Source organism: Macaca thibetana, chromosome 17, assembly GCF_024542745.1.
Source record: "Macaca thibetana thibetana isolate TM-01 chromosome 17, ASM2454274v1, whole genome shotgun sequence".
Taxonomy (NCBI): domain Eukaryota; kingdom Metazoa; phylum Chordata; class Mammalia; order Primates; family Cercopithecidae; genus Macaca; species Macaca thibetana.
Window position 1 is genome coordinate 29763841 of NC_065594.1, and position 19089 is coordinate 29782929.

At 43.4% G+C, this 19089-nt stretch overlaps 2 protein-coding genes across 2 annotated transcripts in view; both read left to right on the forward strand.

Annotated features, from left to right (window-relative positions):
- LOC126940470 (peptidyl-prolyl cis-trans isomerase NIMA-interacting 4-like) overlaps positions 1-19089 on the forward strand; it is a 1058238-nt gene that overhangs the window by 175132 nt on the left and 864017 nt on the right. The window lies entirely within an intron of this gene.
- The window catches only part of FAM124A (family with sequence similarity 124 member A), a 61071-nt gene that overhangs the window by 9198 nt on the left and 32784 nt on the right, over positions 1-19089 (forward strand). The gene's annotated exons all lie outside the window — the stretch shown is intronic.

Sequence of the window (19089 nt, forward strand, 5' to 3'; positions counted from 1 at the left end):
GAATAACCAAAGGCATCCTTGCCAAAGAATGTGGTACAGAATGCTGTAACTCTGGAAGCGGAGGCTTTTCCCAGAGAATCTGATCATACAGAAATTCAGCCTTGAGGATGTAACCTGGGCTTTATCAGCTACTTGTGGATGCTTCTAGGAACATCATCTCTGAAGAATCTGAGGTAGCACTTTCATTGAACAAACATCTATCAGATACCTGCTACCCTCAGGCAAACAGAAAGCTCAGAGCATAATTCCTGGATCCCTGCGGTTGCTCCAGCTCATCTCTTGCAAAATCTCTTCCCTTGCATGTCTGCATCTGCAGGCAAATACCCTTCCCTCTCCAATGGAGGGAACATCTATCTCTGGCAAAATCCTGCAAAGTGTGTTAACAGTTGGAACAGTTATAGCTAAAGTGGAAAAGTGATAGCTAAATTCCCTAATTATAACCTACATTAGTTATACATGCCAATACATATGTACATCGATATACATATATATCAGTGTGTGTAACCGATGTAGGTTATAATTAGGGAATTTAGCTATCACTTTTCTACTTAAATGTGGCTAAAAGGAATACGGACATTTTTATTAATCCATCATCCTGTATTTGTAATTCCTGGCTTATAGGTGGTTATTATATGCGGCACAAAATGATCAGGAATATGTTTACAAAGACACTCTAGTTATTTAAAAGGTGCTTATATTTAATATTAAAGTCCAGGTAAATGTGCTGTGAGAAATTATGCCTCATAACTAGAAAGAATTGAGAGTGATTAAGATTACTACATAAATGACCAAAGCCATTCAGATTGATTGAATACTTATTTTAAATTAACAAAAGTAATTGTCTTATAATAAAAGCCCTGATTGTTTAAATCAGTAAATACTAAATTGTTTTGCCCTATCTCACTAGCCTGTTAAACTCTCAATTCTAAATAGTTCCCAAATGGAGAGACACTTAATTGGATTATTCTATTTATTGATGTTCTGGCTTAGTTTTCCTTTGCAATAACAGACTGAGCAGATAGTTTTATATCTGGATTTGTAATTTAGTGTCAAATTATATTTCATTATTACTATAACTGCAATGAGCAATTTCTGGTCAGTTCAGCCAATTGGAGACCGAATGTTGCCCCTTAGTTATTAAGAACCATTAGTAATAATGAGAATAATGCTTCAGAGATTTGCACTCATTCCCCAAAGCTCCTGCATTTGTAAAACCAGAGAAAGCTCAGTTGAACCCTCTCTCTCTGTGCCACCATTTTCATTCCACTCAGTTTTGCCCAGAGGCTACATTTGTTTTCAGAATGATTTTTCTAAAATACTTGTGTTAAGCCTTAGCTCAAATTGTTACTCACAAATCAGTCCTCTGGGTCACACCACAACACCTCTGTAGTTATCAAAACTGGTAATTTGGTTTGAGATGTTTTCCTCTCCATTATTTTAATTGCAGTCTCTGAGTTGGAATTTCTATTAGTTCAGCTGGGATCAATACCCTGCTATTGCTCTTCTTTTCTACTTTAAATGTTTGGTGGTTCCTGCCTCACTCTTCAGTGTTGGGGCCTCTTCGTGAGTAAGTGTGTATATGTGTTTCAGTTAGGAAATGTATTTGACTACAAATAATGGTGGGAAATGATGGTTAAACAAGTAGGGATTAGTTTTCCTCTAATACTTAAGAAAAAGGAAAAAAAAAAAAGTCCAAGGAGGCAGTGTAGGTCTGGTGCAGAAGCTCCTTCCGTCATCTGGCTACACGGTTCTCAGCTTTTGGCTTCCTTCCTCAGGCTTGTCATGTTATAACATGGCTGCCTCCACCCCAGCCATCACATCCTTGTTCTGGGCAGGAAAAAGGAAAGGGGAAGGGAGAAGGTACCTGCCAGCTGAACCATCCCCACTTTTTAAGGAATTTTTTCAGAGACTATACCCAGTAATTTTTATCTCTATTGGCCAGATCTTGGTCACATGTTTATCCCTAGTTACAAGGGAGTCTGAAAAATGTTATGTTTTCTTTGTTTACATTGTCACATGCTATGGTTCCATTAATAAGGAAGAAAGGGAGAGTGGATACCGGGACGGGGCGGGTTGGGGGAAGCGGGGAGGGTTGACTGTCCCTGCCTCAGCACCAGCAGGGTGCCTGGCCTGCCCCTCCTCCCAGCCAGGAGCATAAATCCTGGCCCCACCCACTTTCAGGGGAAGGCTCCTGGAGCAGTCAGTGAAGAGTAACATAGTTGACTTTCTGAAAAGATTTGGAAACAATTTTAAAACCTAAAGTCTTAAATCCTTTAAAGTATCAATTTGACAATGCTACAATAAGAAAAAAATATATTTTCTAAGTAGATTTTTAAAATAATGTTTCCCCACAAACTACATAATCACAGGGGTCTGAGTGGAGAGAAGGGTAGTGACTTTGTTATTTATCCTGAATGATTTAGTTGCAGGGCCTCTCCCAGTCACAGTCGAGACTTGGGGTGGCACTTTCTGTGTCCAGAAGGGTCCCGGGCTGCCCCTGCCCTACAGCTGCATCATCCCAGTCCCAGTGTGACATCCTGGGAGCAGCTCCTGCATCTCACTGTCACTCTGCCACAGCTGTCAGCCTCTCTCGACTCAGTGGCTTTTGAATGATTCCTGATTCCTGTTGGGAATTGAGAGTTAATTCTAATCATTCACTATTACAAAGTGGATTTTTCTGCGTCTGCAAGTGGTTCTTACTCAACATTCACATGATGCTTTTTACCCGTTTGTTCCTGAGTTCACAGGCGCGGAAATGCTTCCTTGGGGTGAGCTAGCAGGAGCATCGACCTTGTGGCCTGTTTGTCCACAGCTGAGTTTTCATTACTAGGGATTGTAATGAGACCTCCCTCCAGAGAGCACCGTTTTATTTAGTTGTTGTCTTTTTCCTCAAAATGCAGGGGGCTGCTTCCTCATGCCAGCTGCCGCATGGGAGAAAAAGAAAAGTTATCACTAAGTGTAAGGTCTAAGAGTGGTGGCGTGGTTAGGTGTCCTGAGTTCTAGTCCCAGTTCCACCATGAATTAGCCACGGGCTCTTGGGTCATTCGCCCTCTCTGGGCCTTCGTTTCCTCCTCTGTAAATAAGATGATTGGGCTGGAAAGCCTTTAAGGGCCCTTCCAGAAGCTCTAGGAGGCTGAAATATGAATTTCCAAGAAACTCCTCTACAAAGAGATGGAAGGAAGGAGGAGGAAAGAAAGAAGCAGGGAAGTACTGAGGCACTTACACCTTTTCTCTTTGCTCTCTTTTTGACCCAGAATAAAAATCTGGAGGCCTGGGCATCCTGTCTCGTGGCCTGTAGTGTAAATCCTAAAACAAGGGACGGCCAGAATCAACCCGAGCTTCTCTGAACTGTGAGCTGCCTGTAAGTTGGTCACAGGAGAGAGACTGTGGTAAAAGGCAGCAGCTGCTTTTTGCCTCCCTCCCCTCACAGAACTGCACAGGTCTAGGGTAGGGGCAGGCATGGGGACTGCTGGGCATCGCCCTCTTTTCCCCTACCTCACAGATCATGGAACTGCACTTCGCCGACTTGTCCTCTATCCCTGTCCAGATCTGGGGGGCGTGACCGAGGGGCTTCTTTAATGGATGGTTTGGTTTTGTCTGGGTGAATATTTTCCAGTTGCAACTGTATCATCTACCTTTTTCAGACTGACAAGGAAGGCAGGATTTTTATTTTATTTTATTTTTTTTTTTTCAATGTTTTCCGAAAGGCTAAACACACTGTTGGCACTCAGGAGATCTCAAAAACTCATAATACTTGCTATGGAAGATTACTTTTTACTTCCAGAATCCTGTTTTCCAGAAACCTGGTGAGACCATCAAGCCACTATGTACAATTTACATTCTTATGCGGGGTAAATAAAAGGGAGGAAATTATTTATAAATGAGAGAAAAGAAAAACAATAATTATGCCAGGAAAAAAAAAATCAACTCTGCCAGGTAATGCTAATAAAATCTGTATCATGTGTGATTGAATATTTCCATTCAAATTAAGATTATAATCATACTTAGAGAATTACTCTTAGAAGATATTAGGAACTTAAAAATTATATTTTTAGGAAACTATGACATTTTTTGAGGATATCTAGCCCCAGAATAAGCCGATAGGAAATAGTCAAAGAACTAACTAGTCCTATTTGAGGCTGTTCTGAAGGAACCTTCTCTATTTTCCCTCCTAATTTTACCTCTAAAACTGTTCCTCCTCAAAACTCAGGATAGTCATGAACTCTTTATCTGGCACCTTCAGGAAGTGCCAGCGATGGCAGGAATGCTTTGTAGACAGCAGAAAGCACAAATGGTAAAAGATTGGGTGAAGTGATAGAGGACTTCTCCTAGCCCCTTGACAATTCCCTGAGGAATTCTCTGTGACTGTGGAAGTCAGGGAGAAAAGGCCACGAACAGTGTGCTCTGCTGATCTGAGCCTGGGAACATGTACCAAGCTGTGCAAAAAGGCACGCATGATGGGTGGCTGTGAGGCACTGAAACTGTTTTTCAACCTACTGGGGCCTCAGATTCCTGCCCACTTCCATTTTGGCCCTACCTTCTTTTTCCAGCTTCTTGCTCTGTCCCTCCAGTAACTCAGATAGCCTCTCTCCCTGCTGACATCCTCCCTGCTGCTTTCCTGGGGTTGCCGTGTCTGAACTGCCCTCAAAGCAGCCTCAACTAGGCGCAGCTGCTGCTCGGGGCCCCTGGATACACTCTTATTGAGGGAAAAGGGGTCAGGTGGATCACAGGTGCTTTTCAAATAGGCAAGTCCAGGTGTCTTGGTTAATTACAAGCCACTGTAGCTGGTCTAGAATCACCACCGGGGCTTGTCAGTTCTGCTTCGCTGCTCTGTCTGGGAAGACATCTCATCCCTTCCTGAGACTGTCTTTTCTCAAAGCTGTCTTTTTCCACATAAATGCTGCCTTCTCCCTCTAGTTTCTCAGTCATTTCAACATTTTCTTACAAGTTCAGGATACTGATGCAATAAATGTTTTGATTTTGGCCTTGGCCACGTTTTTGCAACCCCTCAGCATTTTGGAGGGAAAGATGAGCTCATTGTGATATAATTAAGCAATTATATTTGTGATAAGCCAATGTAGGAGCTTTGAAAGCAACACGTGGAAAAGATATGATTACATACTGTAGAACTCCTCACCAATGGGGAATACGTGAATACGTATGATCTGTGTCTCCATATCCAAGAGCTAAATTCAGACTTGGGATAATGAAGTATTTATTATTTTCTTTCTGTTTTCATTAGAGAAGATGATAACTTATTGACAGATTTTGCTCATTTTAGAGCCAGTTTTTTAAAATCACATCTCCAGAAAAGGAAGATCAATGTGTCAGAAGAGATGCTAGTAGCCAATTTAACTTTTATCCATTTGTAAATGTTAGTCTTCATTTTTTCTTCTGTGTAAAATACTTTCCCTATAATTCTCAAAACAAATATTCTTTCAGAGTCTTATTCCATAAGATCTAAGCAAAACTCAAATCTGTTTAATTCTCATAAAGAACAATTTTAGCTATTGAACTTGCTTTATTTTGTGATTAGCATGAAGTTGGCAGTGTTCACAGGTCTGTGAAAAGACTCAAACATCCACCTCTTCCATCCCCAGCTTCACACCCTACTGCAGTAAAAGTGTCATAAAGAAAAATCACCAGTATTCTCTGAATTAGAATGTAGTCACTTAGAGTTAGTTGTATATCTTGAGTGTCTCAGTTCAGGTCTGCCCCTATTTTCATTAGTTTTTTACTTCCTTAGCTTCCAAAAGGCTTATTAGTAATACTAATGATTGTTTGATATACTGTAATAAACCCAGCAGTTGACATAAAACAACTGAAAGCACTGGGGAGATGGTGTACATATTTCCAAGTGGGGGAAAATCATAGGGTTTTGAATTTCTACTCTACCATCCACAGAGCTGGAAGCACTTGAGTGTGCAACTTTCAGCCAACGAACCCCAAATAAGAACTATTTCCATTTTTATTACATTTAAGACCATGTCCTGGCACAACAGTCAAGTTTATTCACAAAACTGTTCTCAAAGGAGATTCAGGGTGAGCTGTGGCACAGCTGGAATGAGTCTGCAGCCCTGGATCGGGTTCTCCATGAGGGGCTGAGTGTTGGTCGATGGTGTCAGTGATAACATGTTCCATCTTAGTGTGTGGTCATGGCTGTAGAAACAAGTGAGGAACCACTGAAATGCTGTACATCTGGACAGATCAATCTGATTTCCTTATCCAGTCTGTCTTCTTTTGTGGCTTTTCCTTCAAAGTGACTGCAGAATTAAAGCTTTTACTCAGTAGTGTCTATTGCATTCCAGGAATGGGGCATCCGGTATGCTTATAGCTACTGTCTCTGTAGGTGTATGGGAGAGCACCCTTAAGGTTTCTTTTCCCTCACTCCAGCTTTCCCTAACTGTGGAGAGAGGGCCCTGCTGCTGGTGGCTCTTCCCACAACCCCAGGCATTGAAGTTTTCTGTGGAGGGGCTTTGGGATACTTGTCAGGTCCCTGGGCCCTCCTCCTAGGGCTGGGGCCATTTGGCATGTAGCTGGTAGGTGACACTAATAGGCCACAGGCCTGGGTGTGTCATTTATGGCAGGTCTGGGTTTTGCAGCCACTCAGGTGGTGGCTCAGCCATAGCCTCAGAGCCACAGAATGCCAGCTGTTGTGGGTCAGGGCATACTACTTGCTTCGCATTTTGTCAGCTGCCCAGGGGAAGGTGTTAATGGCCTGGTAGAGCATATAGAATCACCAAATTGGAAAACTTGCTGCTTAGAGTGTGGTCCAGGGATCACCAGGAGCTTGTTAGAAATGCAGAATCCCAGGCCTCCCGAGGCCAGTAAGTTGTATGTACCAGAAGTTTGAGGAGCACCGAGCTAGCCCATGTCTTCGTTACGCAAGCTCGCTCTGAAATCATCCCCGATACACATGGCTTATCCGAATCTCTTACTTTCGGGTTCTAATTTTTAAAACCTATAGGCTCTAGGATCCACCTAATATCTGGATGAAAAAGTTTTTCACTTGATATTTGCGTTTTTAAGTTGATAATTGAAAAGAAAAGATTATGTTTACCCACTGAGAGTGGTTTATTCTAAAACACAGGATATATCCCTTATGAAGAGGGTAGAGGTGTGTGTTTGGGGTTTCAGGTAGCAGCCTTACCTGTTGGACCATGAAAGTGGCAAATGAAACTTCTGAGATGAAGGAACTACTGAAGCTGAACGTGTGAGTCCATTAGATTGTTATTTCATGGTGTGGGGCCTGTATATTCAGAGTCCTCTGAATGGGGACCTGAAAAGCTAGGCAGTGTTAATTATCTGACAGTTGATAAGAAAAGAGCAATAACCAAAGATATGCATCAGAAAATCACAGGGTAAGGACAATACATGACCCAGATAACTCCTTTGATGCTTTGCTATGCTGGTATCCATTTCCAAAAAAATACGGTGTCGTCTTCTGGATTCAAAGGTAAGTTTTAGTTGTGTGACTTCACCTCCAAAGAGAGTGTTGGTTTCTGTCCAGGATATGAAAGAAAAATGGAGGGAGACTTCTCATTACTACTTTTTTTACCTCCCTGAAAAGCTGAAGTGGTACCTCAGGGATATCTGGTCTACCAGAATTGTCAGGATTTCCCCCAAGAGAGGAAACAAAAGTGAATAACTGCCACTACTCCTTACCTTGATGTGCCTGGTGCTTTTCTTAATTTCAAAATAATGTTTTGCTACCCAAATAATACACAGTCATTGCAGAAAAATCAGAGAATACAGATTAGCAAAAAGAAGACGACCCAGAATCCTACCATCCAGAAACAACCATTATACATAATTTGGTGTCTGCCTTTATAGGATTTTTTTTTTTTGAGCATCCATATATTTCTGTAGATATATAAAATTTGGGGTAATAATTTACTAGAAAATGGCATTGTATATTTAGTTTTATAGACTAATTTTCTAACTATAGTGCAAACATCTTTATATGCCAGGAAACTCATTTCTATAGTAGTTTGATTATTCATACAGTATTCCCTTATATTTTTGCACTGCACTTTATTCACCAGTACCCTATTGTTGGTCCTATAGGTTTTATTTGCTTTTTCACTACTATAAACAGCATTGCCAAAAAACATCTTTGTAATAGGTCTTTGTGCATATCCTTCCTTATTAGAAGACACTCCTACAATCAGAATTGCTGGGGTAAAAGGTGTACTCTTTAAAGCTTTTGATCCCTATTGCTAGGGTATTCTCCAAAGGTGCCATTTCACTCTCCCACAGACATGGATGAGAGTGTCATAAAAATTGTCTTTATGGAAAATATGTTCCACTCCAGTAGAGTTTCTATCTTTATTCAACATCCATACTGCTGCCTTTAACCCCTGATAGAATAACAAGTTGGAAGTAGCTGAAAAATATGATGTAAAAAGTCAAGTCATATCTTTTCAAGGTTACAAAATAAGATGATCCCATCATTCTTCCTTCTTTCGAAACCTTCTCTCCTTCTTCCACATTTGTGAAACTTCTATTTTGTACATCACCTGATTCAGGAAGGGAAGGAATGTTCCACATGCTCTCACTCCCCTTTTTATTTTGACCTGACCCTGACATCTTCTGACGTTATTATTGGCACACAAAGGAAGCGAAACTGAGCAGTTCAGCCTGTGCTTAGAAGGATTTTCCTTTTCGTAACAAGAATAGTTACAAGAAGTCTTTCCTTTGTCAATTATGGAGATAACTGGGCTTTCTCTACAAGTCCATATTTAATATTTCATTGCCCCAGACTCAAGGAGAGTGAGGCTCAAACATGTAGGGCCACAGATAGCCTGAACTGGGAAGTTGGAGGTCTCTCTATTAGACAGTGTGATGAAGGGCTCGCCATCTGTTAGATTATAACACTTTCTGCTCTTCATTGAGAACTCCTATAAGAAGCTCCTATTATAAAGAGTATGAATTTTCCATCACCAACTCAGATATAAAAGCAGTACTGCTTTATTTCTCTATAATTGAGCTAAACTTCATCTTGAGCTGCCGCCCTCACCCCCTAATAAGTGAAGACACAGTCCTGCTCTTCTCAGGGATCCCAATGCCTGCAGGGCTCAGCCCAGGGGAGGTTCTATCCATGATCCTTTCTCAGAACCCTTCTGGCATACAGATTTTTGTCAGGTTCCTTCCAGTTGTCTTCCTCCCACCAGAAGGCCAGACTTGGCATCTGAGCTGGAAAAGCTGCCCTTGCAGCCCCACATGTTCTTCCGTCTTCCGGTTCACAGTGTGAACCCTCTGCTCTAGGTTTTCAGCCTTTTCTGGCTCAGAAAGCCTTTTCTGTCTCCAAAAGCCTGGCTCTTGCAATAGAGAGACTTGCCCTTCAAGACCATTTCCTCTGCTATGAGTTAAAACAAAATTTTCAGAAATTCAATTACTAAGTTTATCTGCTACCATCCTCCCGGAAGCAGTGAATAGCCAGGACTCTGTAGCTGGAGGGCCCCAAGGCAATTAAGAAAACTGTGGCAGAGGGAAACTTGGTTATTATTTCTGCATTTCATTCTCCACATCATTTAGAATGTATCTTGTATTTTTGTTATGTTTGTCACATGTGCAGGTCTTGGCTTCTCAATTAGATTGTAAGCAGCCCAAAGGCAAGGACAAGCTATGTCTCCTCTTACTTGGAGTCCTTGGGGCCTTCAATGAGAGCAGGCACTTCAGGACTAGGTGCAGCTGAGATATAAAGGAGAAAGCCCTGAACTGGGAGTTGGGAGATGTTTGTTCTCTTTCTAGACCCACCATTGACAAGTGGCCTGACCTCAATTGTAAAATCAGGGGGCTGGACTGACTGTCCTACCCATCCTTAATTTTCTAGTCATGTCCAGTAAGTTTGTTCTCCAAATGGGCCCAATGTACACATTTTCTAAGGAGACTTAGGAACAAGGACTGGAGACTTGTCAGTGTTATATTAAAATTTTCAAAATATTTGACTATTCCACTGAATTTTAGGCAAAAAAAAAAAAAATGAGTCGCCAGGCTCCATCCACTTCCTACATTGCTCGTTTGATCATGAGCAAAGCCAATGCTGGATTTCATCACTGCTGCGTCTACTGCGTTCAGGATGTGTTTTATAAGCACATATACAGTGGCTTTTCTTAGAAGAGCTGCAACAGCTAATCATTGTCCATCTGATTTCTCAACATCCTGCCAGAATAAATCCCTTTTTAAAATAAATCTTAACTAATGTAATTGTAAGGATTCCTCCCACGAGCTCTAGTGTAAGACTGAGAGGCCTGGAGTTTCCTGATGAACAAATCCTTGAGATAGGCTTAGGCTAACTTTCTCTTTTGTCTTTTTTGTTTTGTTCTTTTTGGAAGATTTCTTTCATTTCCTAATACAAGATGAATACTAATTCTGTTCCTCTTGTTTCTAAGCCCTGCTCTGTCATCTCCGGATCTCCAATATTCATTGAGATCTTGACTTTCTCAGGAAGACTTTGCTACAAATGAAAATGACAAGCACATAATGTGGTTTACAGAGAATTAAAATTACTGAGTAGAAGAAAGGACTCTGTGTAGAATGCTATATAGTCTCTTCAGGCATTTTGAACTGTCAAATTTTTATGCAAGAGGAGTCTTACTACATCATTAAGCATGGTACATTGCTGTGTGTCAGGCCTGCATTACCGTCTCATAAACTTTCAAAGTTCTTGCAGTACCAAGGACTTACACACGTGTGCTAGATATGTTTAAGTGTTTCTAGCTGCAGTTACACCTCCTCAGACTAATTACATATCAACCTCCTGGTCTTCTCCCAGAATCTCTGTCAAGCTGTGTCAGAATTTAAAGTGTCTGTCATTCCTCTGGTTAGTGTCTGGCTTTTGCTCCCCCTCCTTTTCCCATCAGGAGAGTATGTTTCAGAATGATGGACCTGAATGAAGCTTAGAAATACATTTAAAGTAAGATGGATGTCCCATTTCCGAGTGGGGGGAAAAAAAAAACAGCAGGGTGTCTAAAGTATCTGCCTTACTTTCTATATTTTTTTTTCTTAATAGTGTCCTGGTTTTAGAATGAGCTCAGGAATATGAATTAGACATCCACATCACTGACATTGTTTCTGCAGCAAATCATAAAAAAAAATGAGAGGGCATTCGAATAACTGTTAGAGCAAAACCACCCTTCTAATAAAAGTGTGAGAGGGCCTATAGACCAGAAAGATCCCTTATTGTACTCCTCTGCCAAATGAAAATATAAGCTTTAGCTTAATCATTTCAGCCTAAGTTCAATTCTTCAATTACAGGACATTTCTGTGAAATCAGGCTGAGGAAGAACCTTATGATCTATATTATAAATGCAGTTTGGATCTCCATGTTAAAAATCCTATATGTCACTTCACTGCCACCACAGGTCATTATTTCCAGCACTGCGACCAGCCTTGCCACTTTCACAGCCCAAAATTGCAGGCCAACAGGCCTTGTCAAAATTATAAAATTACTAAGAATTAACGAAGTCTGAGATTTTGTCTTAAATATTGGTGGAGTAAAGGAGTTGCTTACGTATTTTTAATCAGTTCAGAGTTTCAAAGAACTGGCTTCTGAAACTATGAAAAAAAGACATGAAGGCAGGTTATTCATTACATTCCGGATGAATAGCGTCTCCCAGGAAGGAATTTGGAGGCCCATTTCTGAAGGCATTTGTTTCTGGCGTTCTGGGGAATGCCTCAATGTGGGGAGGCCAGCCCTCTGCGAGTTTTGTGTTCGTCGTCGCCCAGAGCCTTTTTCCCTCCTGGTTTCAGATCTGTTTTTGTTGTGGTGGTGGTTGTTGTTTGTTTTTGAGGTGGAGTTTTGCCCTTGTTGCCCAGGCTGGAGTGCAATTGCATGATCTCGGCTCACTGCAACTCTACCTCCGGGGTTCAAGCGATTCTCCTGCCACAGCCTCCTGAGTGTCTGGGATTACAGGTGCCTGCCACCACGCCTGGCTAATTTTTTTGTATTTTTATTAGAGACGGGGTTTCACCATGTTGACCAGGCTGGTCTTGAACTCCTGACCTCAGGTGATCCACCTGCCTCAACCTCCCAAAATGCTGGGATTACAGGCATGAGCCACCGCGCCCAGCCCAGATCTGGTCCTTATTCACAGTGTCAGCCGGTGCCAGGGATGTGTCTTTGTTGTGTGTGTGATGCACCGTCTCACCTGAGTTTTCTGCCACTGGATCACGTGGGTCTGGTTGGCAGACCAGTATCCCAGCTCCCCAGCCACTCAGTGCCATTGATGGGGGCTTTAGAAATGCAAATAAGGTGTTTATTCAACCTTATACAGGTCTCAAGCCAGGCTCCAGGGCCAGATTCCTAAACCAAACAGCCTGCAACAGCTGGAGGTGCCCTCGTTCACAGTCTGTTGGCCTCGTGGGGGATTACTGGGCACTGGGGAGTTGGCAGTAATTTTGGCACTGGAATGGTGCACGGCAGTTTATTCAGTCAATGGTAAACGGTTACAGCCGCTGCCTTGGAAACCACATTGAGCATGTGTGTGTTCAGTGAAGTGTCTGTAGGACTTAGCTACCCGGCTTCATCTTATATATTTGTTTATTGTCTGTCTCCTTCACTAGATTATAAGCTCTCTGAAGGCAGAGACTGTTTTATTCACCACTGTGTCCTCTAGTGCCTGGCACATGATGGGTGCTCAGTAAACATTCTTTGATTAAATAAATGATGCAACTAAATTGCAAATTGTGAGTGACAAATTGTGTCTAAAGTGACAATCATATTAATTGTTGCCCAAAAATTCTAGAAAGGGATACCTGAGCTTGTCATATCCTGAGAGTTGTCCAGGAATTTCCTTTGGAATGAGAGATACCTTCAACTAGACATGCCCACTGCTAGGGAGGGGTGCTCTGGGGACACACCCGTTGGCCAGTTCTGGGAGGAGGGCTAGTCTGGCAGGCACCAGGCAGCAAGAGGCAGTGCAGGCACGGCTGATCTAAAGCCCAGGACTGCAGAGAGTGGTTGTGAGGGGCCCTGGCACAGGCAGCATTGAGGTAGGTCCAGCACCCGGAAGTCTGTCAACAGGCAGGACTTGAGTCTCCTGCCCTCTTCTTCCGAAGACTCCGGCTGAGGATGCCCACCCAGGCGAAACGGCCAGCCCATTCACAGCAGGCTCTCCCACCTAAGGTGGGTGAAGGAGCTAAGCCATGATTTCAGAGCCCCAGCCAATTTGGGGCAGAAAAACCAACACGATGATTCCAAGTGAAGTGGCATCATTCGTCTGGAATAATACCTGAGATTTGTTGTCTCCCGCCAAGGAAATCAAGGATGTGGACACACAAGGATTGAGATTAAGAGCAGAGCTTTAATAAGCGAAAGAAAGAGAAAGGCTATCTCCTGCCAAGAGAGGGCTCCCAAGCGGGTTTCTGGTCTGCCACGAAATGCACAGGGTTGTATAGATGAGCTTGAGGAGGTGGTGTCTGATTTACATAGGGCACAAAAGATTGGTCGGAGCAGGTGTGCTATTTGCATAAGATGCAAAAAACTGGTTAGGACTAGGTGTGCCATTTGCACAGCTTGCGAAAATCTGGCCGTCCCCCACTGTAATCTTTTATTATGCAGATGGGTTCTCTACCTGGCAGGCGCCATGTTGCCTATTCCTTTACTGTACACATGGGGGACAAAGAACAGGGAAGTCGGAGCCTCCATGTTGAACATACCTGGCCTTCAGGTAGCCCTTTTCTATTGGCGCAGCTGCTGGCATTCATCCCTGCAAGCTTCCAGCTTGCTTATCTATGTCTACAGCTCGAATTTTCAGGCTGCTCTTTGTTAGAAAAGAAATGATTTGGGGGCTGCTTTTTTGTTAAAGTAAAATTCTGCCAAGGGCTCTTTTACACTCACTATATGCCTAAATAATTTCTTTCCATCTCCTGTATCACAGGGATTGTGCCCTTGAGAGGTGAGAGGATGTACTGGTGAGGAGCACAGATCCAAGCCAAATGGTCTTGAGCAGGTCAGTTAGTGGTTCATCTATCATAGTGTTGCTTTAAAGATTAAATGAGATAGTATACATAAAGCTTGTAGGACAATGTCTGGCAAATAATAAGAGCATAATAAATGGTTGCTATTGTCTAAATTAATTTTCTGTTAAATTTAAATGGCCAAAAACAGGATACACAGGAGAGGTAAAATGTTGGAAAATATATATATAACAAATGCCCAGGCTAATAGTACACTTTCTGCATCATAGAAGGCCTGAGCTTGTGCACTGCTTTCTTTAACACTGTTTTCATTTTATGTTATCAAAGGAAAGCCTGATTGTCTATAATCAAATGAAAAAGAATCTCCCTTCTCCTTAGGGAAACACAAACTAATTTGAAAGCCTTGTTAATGGTGTGCTAGCAGCTCCCATCCTCCCACCAGCCTTGGGGCAGTCTGTGCCACTGCTCTGTTTGGTTCTGGTCTGTGTTTTACCCTAATTCAACAGGTGCTCGCTAGGTCCTTTGAGAGGACGTGTAATAGATATGATAAAGTCAGAGCCCATCCCACAGTCATGTCGTCTGTGCTTCTCCAGGGAGGCACAGAGACTTTTCGTGGCAATTAATTATTCACATTTTCTGTCCTTCCCCTCAAATACTTGGTTTCCTCTCCAGCTCCACAGAGGCACATTTCTCTGGGGGGTGTGTAACTCTAACACCTGACGACAGCTTGAAGCTGCGTTCTGTGTTCTTTGCTGTGTGTTTTCAGGTCACGTGCAGCGGGTACATGCTAGTGATGGCCGGAGCATGCTAATGCTGCTGCTCATTCTCCTTAGCTCCTCTGGGGCAGAGTCTTAGCCACTTACATGTCCCTGGTTCACGCAGTGCAGAGGGGGCTCTGGGGGGTGGGTCTTCATCATCCTGGCTTGCCCGCTCTTGGCTGCCTCCCAAACTGCCAGGCGAGCTGGTACTTGGTGGAATGCCTTTCAGCTCACCCCCCTGCTCTGAGGCCGGGCATTTCGCCCTACTGCAGAGCTGTAAACATTCACTCATCCATGCAGACTTCAGCGTGGTCTTTGTTACTGCTCTCAGGGAAACCTTTGTGTAACTGATAGAGATGGCACAGGGCTGAGCGCCCTGACAACTCCACTGGGAAGTCTCAGAAGCCACCTTCTCCTGGGCCTCTTCACACCCAAGCCGCTCACGCCATGCTTTAGGCTTTCTTGAGTCACTGTTGTGCATTCCTTTCACTTGTGCACCCACCTGTGGTGCTGGCCTGTTTGAGTTGCCCTTGAGGGCACTGCTGAGATGTGAAGACCTGGGCATGTGCCAACAGGGAGGGCAGTTTCTAGCTTATTCTTCCTCCAAGTCCTGGGGCCAGAGGAAAGAAACGTAAGTGGGTGTCCAGGAAATGGAGCTGTTGGCTGGTGGCCGGGAATGAAGCCAGTGAGAATGAGGTGGGAGAGCCGTGCAGAGGGGCCAGACGGGAGCCACTGTGGCCACACATGGATGGAGAATGGCAGCTGGCCACTCTGCTGTGAAACGGATACAGTGGAGAGGCGAGCACACTTCTCTGCAGAGCCTGGGCTGATGGTGTACACGGAACTCGGAAGCTGGAGTTAGTGCTCCTAGTCTGTGTGACCTTGGCAGACTACTTCACCTCCTGTGCCTCAATTTCCTGTTCTCTAAAATGGGGACAATCATAGCACCTCCCCTTTCTATAGTGGTTGTAAGGATTAAACGAGTTCATACATGTAGAACATGGAGAAAGCACCCATGTTAGCTAACATGTCACTCTGTGTACCTGGCCACATGCACACCTGGGGGTGGGATCAGGACCTTGAAGGGACTGCCTGGTGGCCCTGGCAGCTTCTTTTCCCAGATGTTCCTTTACTTTGCATGGTGTTTTCCCCCCGTCATTGAAATCATCTGTAATTTTTTCAGGTAAAATTCTTGATCCCCAGATTGTTCAAAGCCTTTCTGTCCTTTTCCATTTACATGGAGCATTCACTGCTGTTTAGCAAAGTCGCATGTCTCCACTGTTGGGAGTTCAAGGCCACAGAGAAAAGTGAAATCCATTTAGATGAAGTGGTGTTTTCTCCTAATTTTACTGGAGTTAGTGACTGGCAGGAAATCTCATTGCAGCGTTACTACTTTTGCGTCAACTGTACTTCTGCCGATAGCGTCATGAATGTTCAACCAAACGGAAATAAACCAGGCAGGCAGAAAGGGCAAGCAAAGAAAAGGGCCAGAATCGTCTCTGAATTCTGATTGTTTTCCTAGCCATCATGATGAGTTTTCATGATTCAAATCTATATGGGGGCACACACTTATCAGATAACTGCATAAAAATGAGAATATGATCTGAAAGTAACTGGCCCATCCTTAAATTCAGCCCTTCACCTACACAACACAAAATTCCAGTTGCCAAAGGACATCTCTCCTCGAAGTCATTTGGATATCTCAAGCCAAGTAGCCAAGGTGCAACTTTCTGTCTTTTCCCACAAATCTGCCCTTCTTCCTCTATTTCCTATTTCAGCTAAACCACATCAGATCACTTGTTCAAGCTGGAAACATTAAGGTATTCTCCTCTCCAACTTTTCCTACACCCCACTCACCAGGCCTGTGGACTCCCTGGCCTGCCATTTGCATCCTTATAACCTGTGAATCCATGCCTCTTCTATTCACCCACTTGACTGTCTGTCCTGGATCTGTAAGTACTGCTGGGTAACAGCCACCTCCAGTCTCAGTGGCTTGAAACAACAGTCATTATTATTTCCCATTTGTCTTGGGTCAGCTGATCTAGACCATGCTCACCTGAGTGGCTCTTGCCCTGTGTCTTTGGGTGTGAAGGTTGGCTGATCTAGGGCGGGCTCAGCTAGAGTGCGTCTGTTCCATGTGTCTCATCCCCTTACCAGGACCGGTGGGCTTACCCAAGCATGTTCTTCTCATGGAAATGTTGGGAGCACAGGGAGGCAAGCCAAAACACATGCCACTGCTGTCTTTGTCTCCTGGCCAAAGCTAGGCATATGGTCTCATCCTAAATCAAAGGGTGGGGAAATACACCACCCATTTAGTGGGAGGAACTACACAGTCACATGGCAGAAAGTAAGGGTACACAGTAGGGTAAGGAACTGAGGCCACTAATGTAATCTCCTATACTGCCAAGTCCTTGTCATCTCTTGTCTGGACTCCTCACTAGTCTTCTAACTCCTTATTTTGCCTATAGCCAACTTTCCCCCAACTTGATCCCAATACCCCTTCATTAAACCTTCCTTTGCCCCTTATCAACTACTGAATTGAGCTGAGGCCCCATACAGCTTGGTTCTAATCCATTTTTCCAGCTGCATCTGTTGCCGTGTCTCAGAATTACCCATGGCCCCCTTCCAAATGTGCTTGTTTTTTGCACAGTTCTATACCTTCATAAACACTTCCGAATCTCCTCAGCATCTAAAGGCATCATGAGCAAGAGGATGTGCTCTCTGCCTTTACCCTTCAAGACCCAGTTCATATGGTACCTCTTCGAGGAAGCCTTCTTCTGTAGAGCCCTCCTTCCTTTGTCAAGTCTAGTAAGTTGGAATTGCTTTATGCTCATATTTAACTCATACAAATTTGGGAAAACATGCCCAGCCAGCAGGAAGGAAAGAGAGGGAAGACAATTGAAAGGATTCCACTTGCCATTCTACTCCATGATTGTGGAGAGTTGAAACTTGACTCTGCTCTTACCTGAGTCATCCTTAAGTTCCAGGAGCCTCTCAGGTTGCCAGAAGCCTCTTGTAGAGTGAAGGGCAGGGTTTGATGAGTAAGGGTTTAGTGTTTAAAGAAACAGACTATTCTCTTGTACATGACCCTGCAGCAAAATGGTCATTTTATGTGGTGTTCAACTAAAGAAACATCAGTCTGGCCATCTTGTCTTGTTACAAGTTAGTGCTTTATTGGAAATTTGGGAGACTTTCAGTGTTAATAGTGTCTATCGATAACCTTTTCTTCACAGTGACTTTAGAATCTAGCCCCCACCCCAAGTTACTATTCCATTGTATTCCTTTTAGGCATATATCTGATTTAATTTTAATTTATCAGCTTTAATTTTAATTTTTGATGTTTGTGTTTCCCAACTCAATCACAAAGTTCTCATCTTATGGGCTTATGGGTCTTCAGAGGGCTGCCGCCTATGGTTGTGCAGGTTGTGCACTGCACAATTCTCAGGGAGCATATCATGCCAGAGTATGTGTAAATGTACCTGATAGTGCCTGGGCATACATAATTAGTGCCAGCTTCTTTGTGTCCCCAGTGCCTGGTACAAACTGATTGCTTAACAGATGTGCGAATGAATGCATGAATGAGAGAGAAGACCACAAGCTGGACTGTTTTCAAGTGAGACACTTAATAGAGTTGGGATGAAAATTCAGACAGGTTTTGATCCGATTAAATTAAAACCATGTTATTGCAGCTGCACATAGTGAAATGAACTTGTAAGCCCACTTGGAATGTCTACCTACCACAAAAAAATTTTCATCCTGTGACTTGATCAAGGTTATGATTCTGAAAAGCACACCACATTGGTAGAACACAATTGACCACATGATCACTCTATGCCTGACACCCCTAGTGGATACTGTGAGGCATGTGTGTTGTAAAGGCAGATCTAGATTCTGGGTGAATCTAGCCCCCTAAATCACAATTGGCCTAAAGATGTCTCAATTCCCTTAAATGAGACCGAAAACTTATATAAATGCAAATAGAACCATCTTTTAAAAGAGCAAGCCTTTTATCAGATATATGATTTAGAAATATGCCAAGTCTGGCCAAAAAAACTGTCACCCCATGGGAAAGTGTTGCCAAGTTAAACAGTCAACTTCATGCTTGGAATTCAATACTTTCAGGTGTTTTGCCAGAGATCACAGGGAGGGTAACCGACCCATTCAAGATGTGTGGGCTTCTGGGTGGACGTGGCCCAGCAAGGGGCACAAAAGGTGTCATTTCATGGGCAATCATGGTCTCACCCTGCTTTCCTTCCACCCTAACCTCCGCCCCAGTAAGCTCCAACAGCAAGCAAACACTGCGCTTGGCTCCAAGGGTCATCCTTCCCTGTGTTTCCAGCAGCAACATGACACTGTGCACAACAGGGGACACTGTGGGCAGGACTCGTCACCAGCCAGGGCATGACCT